Source organism: Scyliorhinus torazame, chromosome 16 (genome assembly GCF_047496885.1).
Source record: "Scyliorhinus torazame isolate Kashiwa2021f chromosome 16, sScyTor2.1, whole genome shotgun sequence".
Lineage (NCBI taxonomy): Eukaryota > Metazoa > Chordata > Chondrichthyes > Carcharhiniformes > Scyliorhinidae > Scyliorhinus > Scyliorhinus torazame.
The window spans coordinates 107,895,519-107,908,966 of record NC_092722.1 but is presented as its reverse complement, the minus strand read 5'-3'; positions in this window follow the sequence as shown (position 1 = coordinate 107,908,966).

Below are 13,448 nucleotides of genomic sequence, written 5' to 3'. Positions count from 1 at the left end.
AGAATGAGTCAGCTCTCCATCCCTCCTGCCCGTCACCCAAGGGCCAAGGGGCAACATCCCCCCTAGCGGCCAGGACACAGAGATGCGGTGGGTGGAAGACTCAGGGTCAGACACGGAGACACAAGCATCCCTAGTCTTGGAAGATAGTTTGACCAGGGAGCAGTCACTGACAGCAGACTATTGGCACAGAAGCGACGCTCCCAATTCCTTACACACACCCCGTCCTGCTCCACTCACTGCATTCACTTAGGGGCGATTCTCCGAGCCCCACGCTGGGCCGGAGAATTGGCGGAACCACGCCATGACATCGACGCCGGTGCGCGATTCTCTGAGGTGCGGAGAATCACTGCCATTTGCGCCGGCGTGTATGGCGCGGCACCGGCCGAGGGCCGCTGGAATCGGTGGGGCCGCCGATTCTCCAGCCTGGATGGGCCGAGCGGCAGCGCCGATACGACAGAGTCCCCCCGGCGCCGTTCACCCCTGGTCACTTCCGGCGGGAACTTTGCGCGAACGGTCGGGGGGCGGCCTGTGGGGGGAGGAGGGGGGCTCCTTCACTGGGGGGGAGGGGGCCTCCGATGGGGTCTGGCCCACAATCGGGGCCCACCGATCGGCAGGCCGGCCTCTCCCCCCCGGGCCTACTTTATGGCGCGGCCGGCCCCTGAACACCGACGCCATGTTAGTCGGGGCCGGCGCGCTAAAGAAGTCCCCCGCGCATGCACAGGTTGGCGCGGCCCAACTGCGCATGCGCGGGTTGGCGGGGCGCCCATTTGGCACCGCGAAAGGAGGCTGGAGTGGCGTGAACCGCTCCAGCACTGTGCTGGCCCCCTGTGGGGACCAGAATCGGTCATACCCGGGCTCGGTTTGCACCGGCGTGAAACGCGATGGCATTCACGACGACGCGAACACTTGGGCTCCATATTGGAGAATCGCCCCCTATATGTTCGAATGGATAAACAGATAACCTGTGAGCACAGATTTGACTTGAGTTGTTTTCATGGACACAATCTATAAGCTGTACTATAACTGATTGCTTATAGGATGGATATTAGGAGGTTCATCATCTTCCTATTAGAGGAGCTGGAACAGCAGCACCAAGAGGCCTTATAGAAGAGACTGGAGGAAAACTCTGAAGAACCGAAGGAGCCATCATCAGCAATACAGTTTCTGCTTTCAAGCATCCTTCGCTGATCTTTAGTTAAACAAAGATCCCCCTCAGTATCATACCCCTTCCTCATTGTTCCCACTCCCCTGCGCCGCCATCTTCCTCAGCCTTTGCAATAAAACAGTATCATAGCTGTTACCCGAGTCACCCTCTTTACATATCAGCAAGATGATACCTCTTCGCAGCATCCTTGCGTCCGTCAATCTCAGAAACTGAAGTTGCTCCAGCAATTGTCAGCGGTTGTTAGCTGATTGTTGGTGAGAGGGCCCTGGCATCGCGGTGCCTCTAAAATTCTGAAGACATTGTTGGCCGAGCAGGGCCTAGCTTCAGGCTGACGTACTCCTGTGACTGTGGATGCAGTCATGGGAAAGGGGCTGCCCAACTGTATGGCCTGTGTTAGATCACATCAGAGTACAGTGCGTGGTTCAGATGTCCGTAAGAATATTGAGGCATTGGAAAAGGTGCAATAGAGGTTTGTGAGAATGATGTAAAGGCTGAGAGGATATATTTTCAGGAAAGGTTGAACAGGCTGAGGCTCTTTTCTTGAGCAAAGCAAAAGCTAGGTGTAACCTGATAGAGGTCTCTAAGGTTATGACGGTGTATTGTTGCAGAGAAAGGTTTCCAAATTTGAGGAGCCTAAATCCAGGAGCCATAAATATACAACACTCATGAATAAATGTAATTGTAAACTGGGAAGAAAGTTTTTTTTAACCCTGAGAATAATTAGAATGCGGAGCTTCCTAACATTTGCTACCTTGCAGCTCCCCATCTGTTGCTTTGCAAATTGATATGTTCAATAAAGCATGAATCGGTGTATCTAAGTGATAAAGTACAATTATTTTATCTTGTTGCATCCGTAAGGTGCCAGCACAAATGATAAGGTGGTTGATGAATATACCGTGAATCATCTCTGAGTGCTCTGGCAAGCAGCCCATCATTTGCTATTTCATTTCTTCACAACTTTCTGCGAAAGTATTTTAAAATGTGCAGTCGAAGAATGTTTTTTTTGCAGAACAAATGTCAATTCCCTTGTAAAACAACTGCAGCAGAATTTCTGCTTACTTTGCTCCATTTGTACTGGGATAATTGGGTAAATGGGTAAACCTTTAACAGTTAATATTCAACCTGGCCGACAAATACATCACTTTGTCAACTTAGGCATTTTGGCCCTTTTCATCTAGTCATGTACTTTCTCTTGTAGCCTGTCCTTGTCCAATTAGTTCCTCAGATGCTCCATCTTCATCCCCGATGTATCGCTGCTGTGGGGAGGTGATCTCAGTCACTGTCAGTGAGCATGACGAAGCAGCCCTTGATTGTAGAGCACAAGGTGTCCTGTGGATCAAGTCCAGACAACTTTGACTAATAAACAATTCCGCATGCCCATTGTAACCCTTACTCTGCTAAATAAACAGGAACTCCCTATGGATAGTATGACATCTGTTTTGGCTGGTGTTTTAAAACTTGAGTGAGTGGCAAAGTTTCTCATTAATTGGTAAACACAAATGACCAGACAATAGGTAGACAGTGGACTTGCATAGGAAAGGGAGCGTGACTGAATAATTGCCGCAGGTTCTAAGATTAACTAGAAACAATTTATTTCAGTAAATAATGCTCACAACACGGGCTAAATCAGTTAAATAAAACTGACCTCTATTAAAACGAGCTATAAGCTCTGGCTTAAATTTTCCATTTACATGCTTGTGGGGAAGTTCTTCTGCTTGATGCCCACAAATGCTCAGAAAAGTTACCTCATATTTTCTTCCCCTTGCTAATTGCCTTCAAAATGCAGATATGTATGAAACAGCTGTCCTGCACTAGTTGGCAGCGCACATAGATGATTGATCCCTGCTTTAGTGCTGCCCTCAGAATTACTTCTCCAGTAAAATGCACTTAAGAAAATGGGAGAAAGGAATTAAACAAAACACTGTTGATAGGGTTGAAACTGTTCCCATGGACCACAAGACATAGGAATAGAAGTAGACCATTTGGTCCAGAAAGTCTGCTCTGGCATTCAGTGAGATTGTGACTGATCCCATTAGCGGAAGGGTTGAGAACCAGGAGCCACCGATTTAAGGTCATTGGCAAAAGGACAAATGGCAACATGAGGAAAAACATTTCACATTGCAGCGGGTGGTTAGGGTCTGGAATGCACTGCCTGAGAGTGTGGTGGAGACAGGGTCAATTGTGGCTTTGAAGAGAGACCTGGATAATTATCTGGAGAGAAAAAAAAAGATCAGGGCTACGGGGAAAAGGCAGGGGAGTGAGCTGCTCTTGCTGAGAGCCAGCATGGACACAATAGACCGAATGGCCTCCTTCTGCCGTGTAACAATTCTATGGCCTGAATTTTGGGTACACCGGGTGGGCGGACCCGGAAGCAGATGTAGAATCCTATCCCAGGTGACATCGCAGTAGCGATGCAATATCCGCCCGGGGGATTGGCAGTGATGGCATGCGAGATGAGGTCACTCACTTGGTAGCTCCGAACAGAATCTGCATCTTTTAGGCCTTTTTGCCCGAGTTTTTGGGACATCTTTGCAGGAAAGCATTCTGGATCGGTAATACAGGGTTCCTGCACTGAACACATGCCAAAAAGAAAAGGAAACACAAAAAACCCACAGAAGGTAATTCTTTGGCAGACTCGGAGAGTTGGTGCAGTTCGACAGCAGAGAAAATGGCGGTGGCGGCATTGTCGCCAACGGCCACCCCGATAACAGCGGATATGCTCTCGGGTGTGCTCGTAAAGCAATGGAAGTTGGTGTCAGAGAGTCTACGGAAATCGATTGATGAAGTGCTGGGCCCCATCCTGGTGAAACTTGATAAAACCGCCAAGGCGGTAAAGAAGCATGGCCAGGTACTAGGTGGTGTGGAAAAAGCATTGACGAGGCGAGGTGAATAGCTTGCATCATTGGAGACCGAGATGGCGGTGGTGGCTGATGAGAATAAGAGATTGACGGCTGAGGTAAATTATCTCAAAAATCAGTCAAGGAAGCAGAACCTCAGAATCGTGTGGTTTCTGGGTGGATGGAAGGCCTTAATCTTATGGAATATCTATCACAGATGTTTGGGAGAAAGATGGGACAGGGTGGTCATGCATCCCCTCCGGAACTGGACAGAGCCCATCAGACACTTCGGCAGTAGCCTTGGCTGAATGACCCACCTCAAGCAATCATTTTCCAATTTCACAGCTTTAGGGAGAAGGAGAGGGTTCTGAAGTGTGCCAAAGAACACTCGTGAGGATTTACCAGGATGTGGGGGCTGAACTGGTGAGGAAGCGGACAGCCTTTAATAAGGTCAAGGCCTTTCTGTATAAGGAGTTTGGTTCGGGATGGTTAACCCAGCAATGTTGCAGGTCACACATGAGTCTAAGGACTACCACTTTGAGGCATTGGAGGAAGTGGACACCTTCATTAAAAAGCATCAACTTGGGGCTAGGTGAATGTGTTGTATAAGATCTTTAATGTATGTGGGTTGGGAAGGGTTTTGGAATAGCCTGCATACAGTTGTTGATATTTGTTGATAAAATTTGTTTCTCTGTTTCTGGACTTGTTGGGGGTTTTTATGACGGGGACTGTAATATGAGGAATGTTTTATCCCCGAGGTGGACAATGTTGTTATCTTTTTCTTTGTCCTGGAGGGGGATTTCCCACTAGCAGTAAACAAGGTTATTGAATGGGAGTGAGATGAGGGGAGGAGCTGCAGCCGTTGAACTGATTTGGTCAGATTTGCTGGGCTTAGCGTCTGGGTTGGGGCTTGAGGAGAGGGGGTTTGGAACTTGGGTTTTGTTTCAGTTTGTGTATTTGGGTGGTGTTGAGTGGGAGCGCGAGGAAGATGGATTAGTTTGCTGATGGTGACTATAGGGCTTTCTTTGTTTTATGCGGGCAGCACGGTAGCACAATTCACAGCGCCAGGGTCCCAGGTTCGATTCCCCGCTGGGTCACTGTCTGTGCGGAGTCTGCACGTTCACCCCGTGTCTGCGTGGGTTTCCTCCGGGTGCTCCGGTTTCCTCCCACAGTCCAAAGATGTGCCGGTTAGGTAGATTGGCCATGATAAATTGCCCTTAGTGTCCAAAAAGGTTAGGAGGGGTTATTGGGTTGCAGGGATAGTGAGGGTTTAAGTGGGTCGGTGCAGACTCGATGGGCCGAATGGCCTCGTTCTGCACTGTATGTTCTATGTTCTATTATGGGAGTGGGTTTGGCGGCCATCTTGGGAGGGCCTTTGGTCTGTCTTTTTTGAATATTCACTTAGTAATCCCGGCGGTGGAAATGGCTGATTCCGGGATGAGGTGGGGGGACACCCAATATGGTTGGTCACCTGGAACGTAAGGGACTTGGGTGGCCCAGTGAAGAGGTAGAGAGATTTTGCTTAGCTAAGGAATCTAAATGCTGATGTGGTGTTTTTGCAGGAGACTCACTGGCGGGTAAGAGATCAGACCAGACTGCGGAGGGGGTGGGTGGGACATATGTTTCACTCGGGCTTTGATGAAAGAGCCCGAGGTGTGGCAATTTTAGTTAATGAGTGGGTCCCCCTGTCAGCCACCAGGATCATGGTGGATTCTAATGGTAGATACGTGGTAATCAGTGGGTCTCTGGCAGATTCATTGGTGGTATTAGTAAATGTCTGTGTTCCCAACTGGGACGATTTGGCATTTATTATGAAACATTTGGCTTCCATTCCCGATCTAGATATACACCAGTTGCTTCTGGGAGGGAACTTTAATTGTGCACTGGATCCCAAAGTGGACTGGTGCAGGCCTAAATCGTTGGCTTTATCATGAGTGGTGAAGGTTCTTCCGGAATTTAGAGAGCAGATGGGGGGGGGGGGGTCCCTGATCCGATGGGTCGAAAGGGCGGAATATTCGGCAATAGTAATCTCTGACCAGGCTCCACACTTTGCAGGCCTGATGCTGGAGATGGATCCCATTCAGTGCCCACCGTGGAGGTTAGATGTGGTATTACTAGCAGAGAACAGATTTTATCTGCGACCATCGAGGAATATATTAGGTGCAACAGGAACAACTCGGTCTCTCCCTCCACACTGTGGCATGCCCTTAAGCCAGTTGTAAGAGGGGAGGTAAGCTCCTACAAGGCGGATTTAGATTGGACTGTGAGGGCGGAATGGCAGCGACTGGTGGGTATGATTTTGGAGACAGATTGCCGCTATTTGGAGGAGCCTACTCCTGAGTTGCTGGCAACTAGGAAGCAGCTGCAAATGCATTTTGATCTGGTATCCACGGGGAAGGCAGTGGGCCAGTTGCTGCACTCGAAGGGGGTAGTTTATAAGTGCGGGGAGAAGGCTGGCCATCTCCTGGCTCAGGAGCTGAGGAAACTGGCAGCTTTCCGGGGGATCGTACAGATCAAGGACTTGGGCGACAGCTTGGTTTCCACCCCGAGGGAAGTCAATGTGGCATTTGAGGTCGTTTACAGGAATCTCTATAGGTAAGAGGGAGTGGATCTGACATGTCGGAGTTCCTAGCTGGGTGGTCCTTCTTGGTGGTGGAGAGAGAGAAGGGAGGAGTTGGAGGCCCTGATAAGCCCTGAGGATGTACTGAAGAGCATTGCGCTGATGCAAACGGGTAAGGCCTCGGGCCCTGATGGGTTCTCCATCAAATTTTAGAAGAGGTTTGCGTGTCAGTTGGTGCCATTGGCAGTAGATATGTTCACTGATTCTTTGGCTCGGGGTTCATTTCCCGACACACTTTGCAGATCTCTATCTCCCTTGTTTGTGGATCATATAGGCCCATCTCTATTTTGAACATGGCACCAAGCTGCTGGCCAAAGTTCTGGCACTGGCCCTTTTCGGGGTATAAATTGAACATGGAGAAGAGCAAATATTTTCCGGTAAATCCCCCGAGGTGAGGAGCCAATCTGGGGGTAATGCCTTTTTGTCTTGCATCCCTATCTGGGTATCTGCGTATCTGAGTAGCCCATGATTGACCCATGCTTCATAGGTTAAACAAGACAGGTCTGGTGAGTATGGTGAGGTCCAATTTACACAAGTTGAACAACCTTCTGTCCAGACTGTAAAGATAAACATTCTCCCAAAGTTTTTATTTCTGTTTCAATGTCTTCCTGTTTTCCTTGCTAATTCTTTGCCATGGTTAACAAGTTAATCCCCTCTTTTATTTGGGCGAGTAAGTCACCAAGAATTCATCGGGTATTCCTTATCTATAGGGACCGGCAGTCAGGGGGACTCAATTTGCTCATTTATTATTAGGCGGCCAATATTGAGAAGGTGCTGGGTGGTTGGGGATGTCAGATTCCATGTGGGGGGCAGATGGAGGCGAGTGCATGTCTGGGCTCGGTTGTATGGGCTTTGGCAATAGCTTCACTCCCATTCTCCCCAGCGAGCTATTTCTTGAACCCAGTGGTGATCTCTACTTTAAGGATATGGAAGCAGTTTGGGCAGCATTACACGCTGAGCGCCAGAACAGGTCTGAGGCATTCAAGTCAGGCAACAATGACCTATATAAGAAATCCAGGTACGACCTCCGCAAAGCCATCCGAGATGCCAAGAGAGAATATCAGACCAAGCTAGAGTCATCAGACTCCCATTTATTGACTACAGCTCCGCCTTCAACACCATAATCCCAGCCAAGCTCATATCAAAGTTCCAAAATCTGGGACTTGGCTCCTCACTATGCAACTGGATCCTCGACTTTCTAACCCACAGACCACATCAGTAAGAATAAACAACAAGGCCTCCTCCACAATAGTCATCAATACCGGGGCCCCGCAAGGCTGCGTACTTAGCCCCTACTGTACTCCCTGTACACACACGACTGCAAGGCAAAATTTGGTTCCAACTTCATCGACAAGTTTGCTGACGATACGACCATAGTGGGCCGGATCTCGAATAACGACGAGTCAGAATACAGGAGGGAGATGGAGAACAATCTCTCCCTCAATGCCAGCAAAACTAAAGAGCTGGTCATTGATTTCAGGAAGAAAAGTACTGTACCTACCCCTGTCAGCATCAATGAGGCCGAGGTGGAGATGGTTAGCAGTTTCAAATTCCTAGGGGTACATACCTCCAAAAATATGTCCAGGTCCACCCACGTTGATGCTACCACCAAGAAAGCACAACAGCGCCTATACTACCTCAGGAAACTAAGGAAATTTGGCATGTCCACATTAACTTTTACAATTTTTACAGATGCACCATAGAAAGCTTCCTATCGGGCTGCATCAAAGCCTGGTATGGCAACTGCTCAGCCCAAGACCGCAAGAAACTTCAGAGAGTCGTGAACACAGCCCAGTCCATCACACAAACCTGCCTCCCATCCATTGACTCCATCTACACCTCCCGCTGCCTGGGGAAAGCGGGCAGCATAATCAAAGACCCCCCCCCCACCCGGCTTACTCACTCTTCCAACTTCTCCCATCGGGCAGGAGATACAAAAGTCTGAGAACACGCACGAACAGACTCAAAAACAGCTTCTTCCCCGCTGTTACCAGAGTCCTAAACGATGCTATTATGGACTGATCTGATTAACACTACACCCCCGTATGCTTCACCCAATGCCGGCGTTATGTAGTTACATTGTGTACGCTGTGTTGCCCTATTATGTATTTTATTTTATTTTATTTACATGTACTTAATGATCTGTTGAGCTGCTCGCAGAAAAATACTTTTCACTGTACCTCGGTACACGTGACAATAAACAAAATCCAAATCCAATCCAATGTCATTGTTGGCCCCTATCTGATTTGAGATCCCAGTCTTCGTGTACTCTGTTTCTCAGGTGTCCGAATGCTGCAATATTGCATTGGAGTCGGTTTGGATTTCATTGTTGATGTCTGATCACGTTGGGAGGAGGCTCCTGAGGTATGGGAAATGGTCCATGTTGTCCAGGGGATTGCCGTAGATCTTGATGGCCGGGGGGAAGTTTTGTGTGGCAGCAGTGGGCTGGTAGAGAACATGTGTTTTCTAGGTATTTGGTCTGAAGCACATCCTCAGTGATTTCATAGAATTTACAGTGCAGAAGGAGGCTATTCGGCCCATCAATTCTGCACCGGCTCTTTGAAAGAGCACCCTACCCAAGCCCACATCTCCACCCTATCCCCATAACCCAATGACCCCACCCAACACTAAGGGCAATTTTGAACACTAAGGGCAATTTGTCATGGCCAATCCACCTAACCTGCACATCTTTGGACTGTGGGAGGAAACCGGAGCACCCGGAAGAAACCCACGCACACACGGGGAGAACGTGCAGACTCCGCACAGACAGTGAACCAAGCCGGGAATCGAACCTGGGACCCTGGAGCTGTGAAGCAATTGTGCGAACCACCATGCTACCGTGCTGCCCATGTGTCAAAAATGGCTTGCAGTTTGGCATCTGAGTGTATGCACACACAGGTATCATCTGCATATTGCAGCTCGATGACAGAAGTTGGGGTGGTTTTGTTTCTGGCCTAGAGGTATTAGAGATTGAACAGATTCCCGCTTGTCCTGTATATTAGCTCCACTCCAGCAGGGAGCTTCGTGGTGATGGGGTGGAGTGTTGCAGTGAGGAAGGTGAAGAAGAGCACCTGTTTGACACCCATAAGACCATAAGATCGTAAGACATAGGAGCAGAATTAGGCCACTCGGCCCATTGAGTCTGCTCCGCCATTCAATCATGGCTGATATTTTTCTCATCCCCATTCTCCTGCCTTCTTCCCATAACCCCTGGTCCCCTTATTAATCAAGAACCTATCTATCTCTGTTTTAAAGACACTCAGTGATTTGGCCTCCACAGCCTTCTGCAGCAAAGAGTTCCATAGATTCTTCAACCTCTGGCTGAAGAAATTCCTCAGCATCTATGTTTTAAACGATAGTTCCTTTAGTCTGAAATTCTGTCTTCTGCTTCTAGTTTTTTTCTACAAGTGAAAACATCCTCTCCATGTCCACTCTATCCAGGCCTCGCAGTATCCTGTAAGTTTCAATAGTATCCCCCCTCATCCTTCTAAACTCCAAGTACAGACCCAGAGTCCTCAACTGTTCCTCATACGACAAGCTCTTCATTCCAGGGATCATTCTTGTGAACCTCCTCTGGAACCTTTCCAAGGTCAGAACATCCTTCCTTAGATACGTGGCCCAAATCTGCTCACAATACTTCAAATGGGCTGACCAGAGCCTTATATAGCCTCAGAATTACATCCCTGGTCTTGTATTCTAGCCCCCTCGACACGATGCTAGCATTGCATTTGCCTTCCTAACCTGCACGTTAATCTTAAGAGAATCATGAACAAGGACACCCAAGTCTCTTTGTGCTTCTGATCTCCTAAGCATTTCCCCATTTAAAAATAGTCTATGCCTCCGTTCCTCCTTCCAAAGTGCATAATCTCACACTGTTCCGTAATGTATTCCATCTGCCACTTCTTTGCCCACTCTCCCAGCCTGTCCAAGTCTGCAGCCCGCCTGCTTCCTCAATACTACCTGTCCCTCTACAGATCTTTGCATTATCCACAAACTTAGCAACAGTGCCTTCAGTTCCTTCTTCCAGATCATTAATGTATATTATAAAAGGTTATGGTCCCAGTACTGACTCCTGAGGCACACCACTAGTCACCGGCTACCCTCCAGAAAAAGACCCCTTTTATCCCCACTCTCTGCCTTCTGCCAGTCAGCCAATCCTCTATCCATGCCAGGACCTTACCCTTAGCACCATGGGCTCTCAACTTATTTAACAGTCTGCTATGGGGCACCTTGTCAAAGGCCTTCTGGAAATCTAAATAAATCATGTCCACTGGTTCTCCTTTGTCTAACTTCCTTGTTACTTCTTCAAAGAACTCTAACAGATTTGTCAGACACGACCTCCCCTTGATGAAGCCGTGCTGACTCAGTCCTATTTTACCATGCACTTCCAAGTACTCCGCAATTTCATCTTTAATAATGCACTCTAAAATCTTACCAGTGACCGAAGTCAGGCTAACCAGCCTATAATTTCCCATCTTCTGACTCCCTCCCTTCTAAAACAGGGGTGTTACATTAGCCACTTTCCAGTCCTCTGGGACCCTTCCTGCCTCCAGTGATTCTTGAAAGATCACCACCAATGCCTCCACAACCTCCTCAGCTATCTCTTTTAGAACCCTGGGATGTAGTCCATCCGGTCCAGGTGATTTATCCACCTTCAGACCTTTCAGTTTCCCCAGAACATTCTCCTTAGTGATGGCCACTGCACTCACCTCTGCCTCTGATTCTCCTGGAACTCTGGCATCCCACTGGTGCTTTCACTGTGAAGACTGATGTAAATTAACGATTCACTTCTGCAATCTTTGGTTCCCATTATTACGTCTCCAGCCACATTTTCCAGTGGTCCAATTTCTATTTTATGTCTCTTACCTTTTATATATTGAAAAAAATCTCTTCCTTTATATTACGAGCTAGCTTGCACTCATATTTCATCTTCTCTCCCCCCCCCCTCCTTATTGCTTTTTTAGTTGTCCTCTGCTTGCTTTTAAAGGCTTCCCAATCCTCTGGTTTCCCGATAAGTCTTGCCACTTTATATGCTTTTTCTTTTGCTTTTATGCTGTCCTTGACTTCTCTCATCAGCCATGGATGCCTTAGCCTCTCCTTAGCATGTTTCATCCTCCTCGGGATGAATTTCTGTTGTGCCTCCCGAATAACCCCAAAAGCGCCTGCCATTGCTATTCCACTGTCTTCCCATATTGGATTCGTTGGTGAGGATCACGGCTTGCATGAAGTACCTAGGGCCAAGTTGAATATCCTACAAGTAACAGAACATGGGTAGAAATTTGCATTAGGTGATAAATGAGCATTTGAATTTCTAGTTGTTAAATTTCAAACGGGGTACGTAAAGGTCATAATAAATGAGGCAAAGTTATTCAATTTTATTTTACCCAAAGGTCGTGGACAGAAGAAGAACATAACATTTTTTATATTTTGAGAAAGGTAAATTTTATTAAATGATAAAGGCAATTGGGAAAAATGATAGAGGAAAAAATATATATAAAGAGAGGTCAGAAGATATGCTGGGTTAGTCATGTAAGGTCTTGCAGAGTGCTGTGCTGGACATAACTGTGGCAAAGTACAGTGAGAAGACCACAGGGTTAAGGAAGTCATTGGAATCAAAACTATCTGATTTTAAATAAGCTGTAACAATGCATTGTACAGTGAGGGAGTTTTTTTAAAATGTGAAGCTAATTCTGACCAACTGTAAAATCATAGCTTTTATGGGAACACACATATTAAGATAATGCTGGTAAAAGCTTCCTCAAACTATTGTTGAGGTCTATTCAACTAAAATCTGTATCTAATTACATATTTCCCCCAACTTCAGTCTGTACAACTTGGGAGATCAATCTTATTGAGTCTTTGCATAGCCTGTTGAGAGTAACAGTTTCTTTGAAATCATAATCCATCCGACAAGCCCCATGATAATGAGGGGGATAGATAGAGGGGACGTTCAGAGACTATTTCCTCGGGTGGATGTAGCTGTTACAAGGGGGCATAACTATAAGATTCAGGGTGGGAGATATAGGAGGGATGTCCGAGGTAGGTTCTTTACTCGGAGAGTGGTTAGGGTGCGGAATGGACTGCCTGCTGTGATCGTGGAGTCGGACACTTTAGGAACTTTCAAGCGGTTATTAGATAGGCACATGGAGCACACCAGAATAACAGGGAGTGGCATAGCTTGATCTTGGTTTCGGACAATGCTCGGCACAACATCGAGGGCCAAAGGGCCTGTTCTGTGCTATACGGTTCTATGTTCTATGTTCTATCTGCAGCAACCATTTGTTTATGCCATCGGGTTTGGATGCAATGCTTAAGTTGTGGGAAGGAAAGGGTCTGGAGCATCTTGGGGATCTGTTCATGGAGGGACGGTTTGCTAGTTTGGAGGAGCTGTCGGCAAAATTTCAACTGTCAGGGGCACACTTGTTGCACTACTTCCAATTGTGCAATTTTATCCGGAAGGCTTGTCCGACATTTCCCTTAGCGCTGCAACCCTCCCTGCCGGGGAGAATTCTATCGCGGGCGGGATCTGGGGGCGGTGTATTTTAAATATTTATGGGCAAATCATTGGTGGGATTCTCCCCTAACCGGCGGGGCGGGACGTACTGGCGCCGAGGAGTGGCTTTAACCACTCCAGCAGCGGGCCGCCCGGAAGGTGCGGAATCGTCCACACCTTCAGGGGCTAGGCCGACGCCGGCAGGGTTGGCGCCGCGCCAGCCGGCGCCGAAGAGCCTCCGCCAGCCAGTGCGAGTTGGCACATGCCGGGAGCGCCAGCATGTGCTGGCGTCATCTCAGCGCATGCGCAGGGGGATTTTCCTCCGCGCCGGCC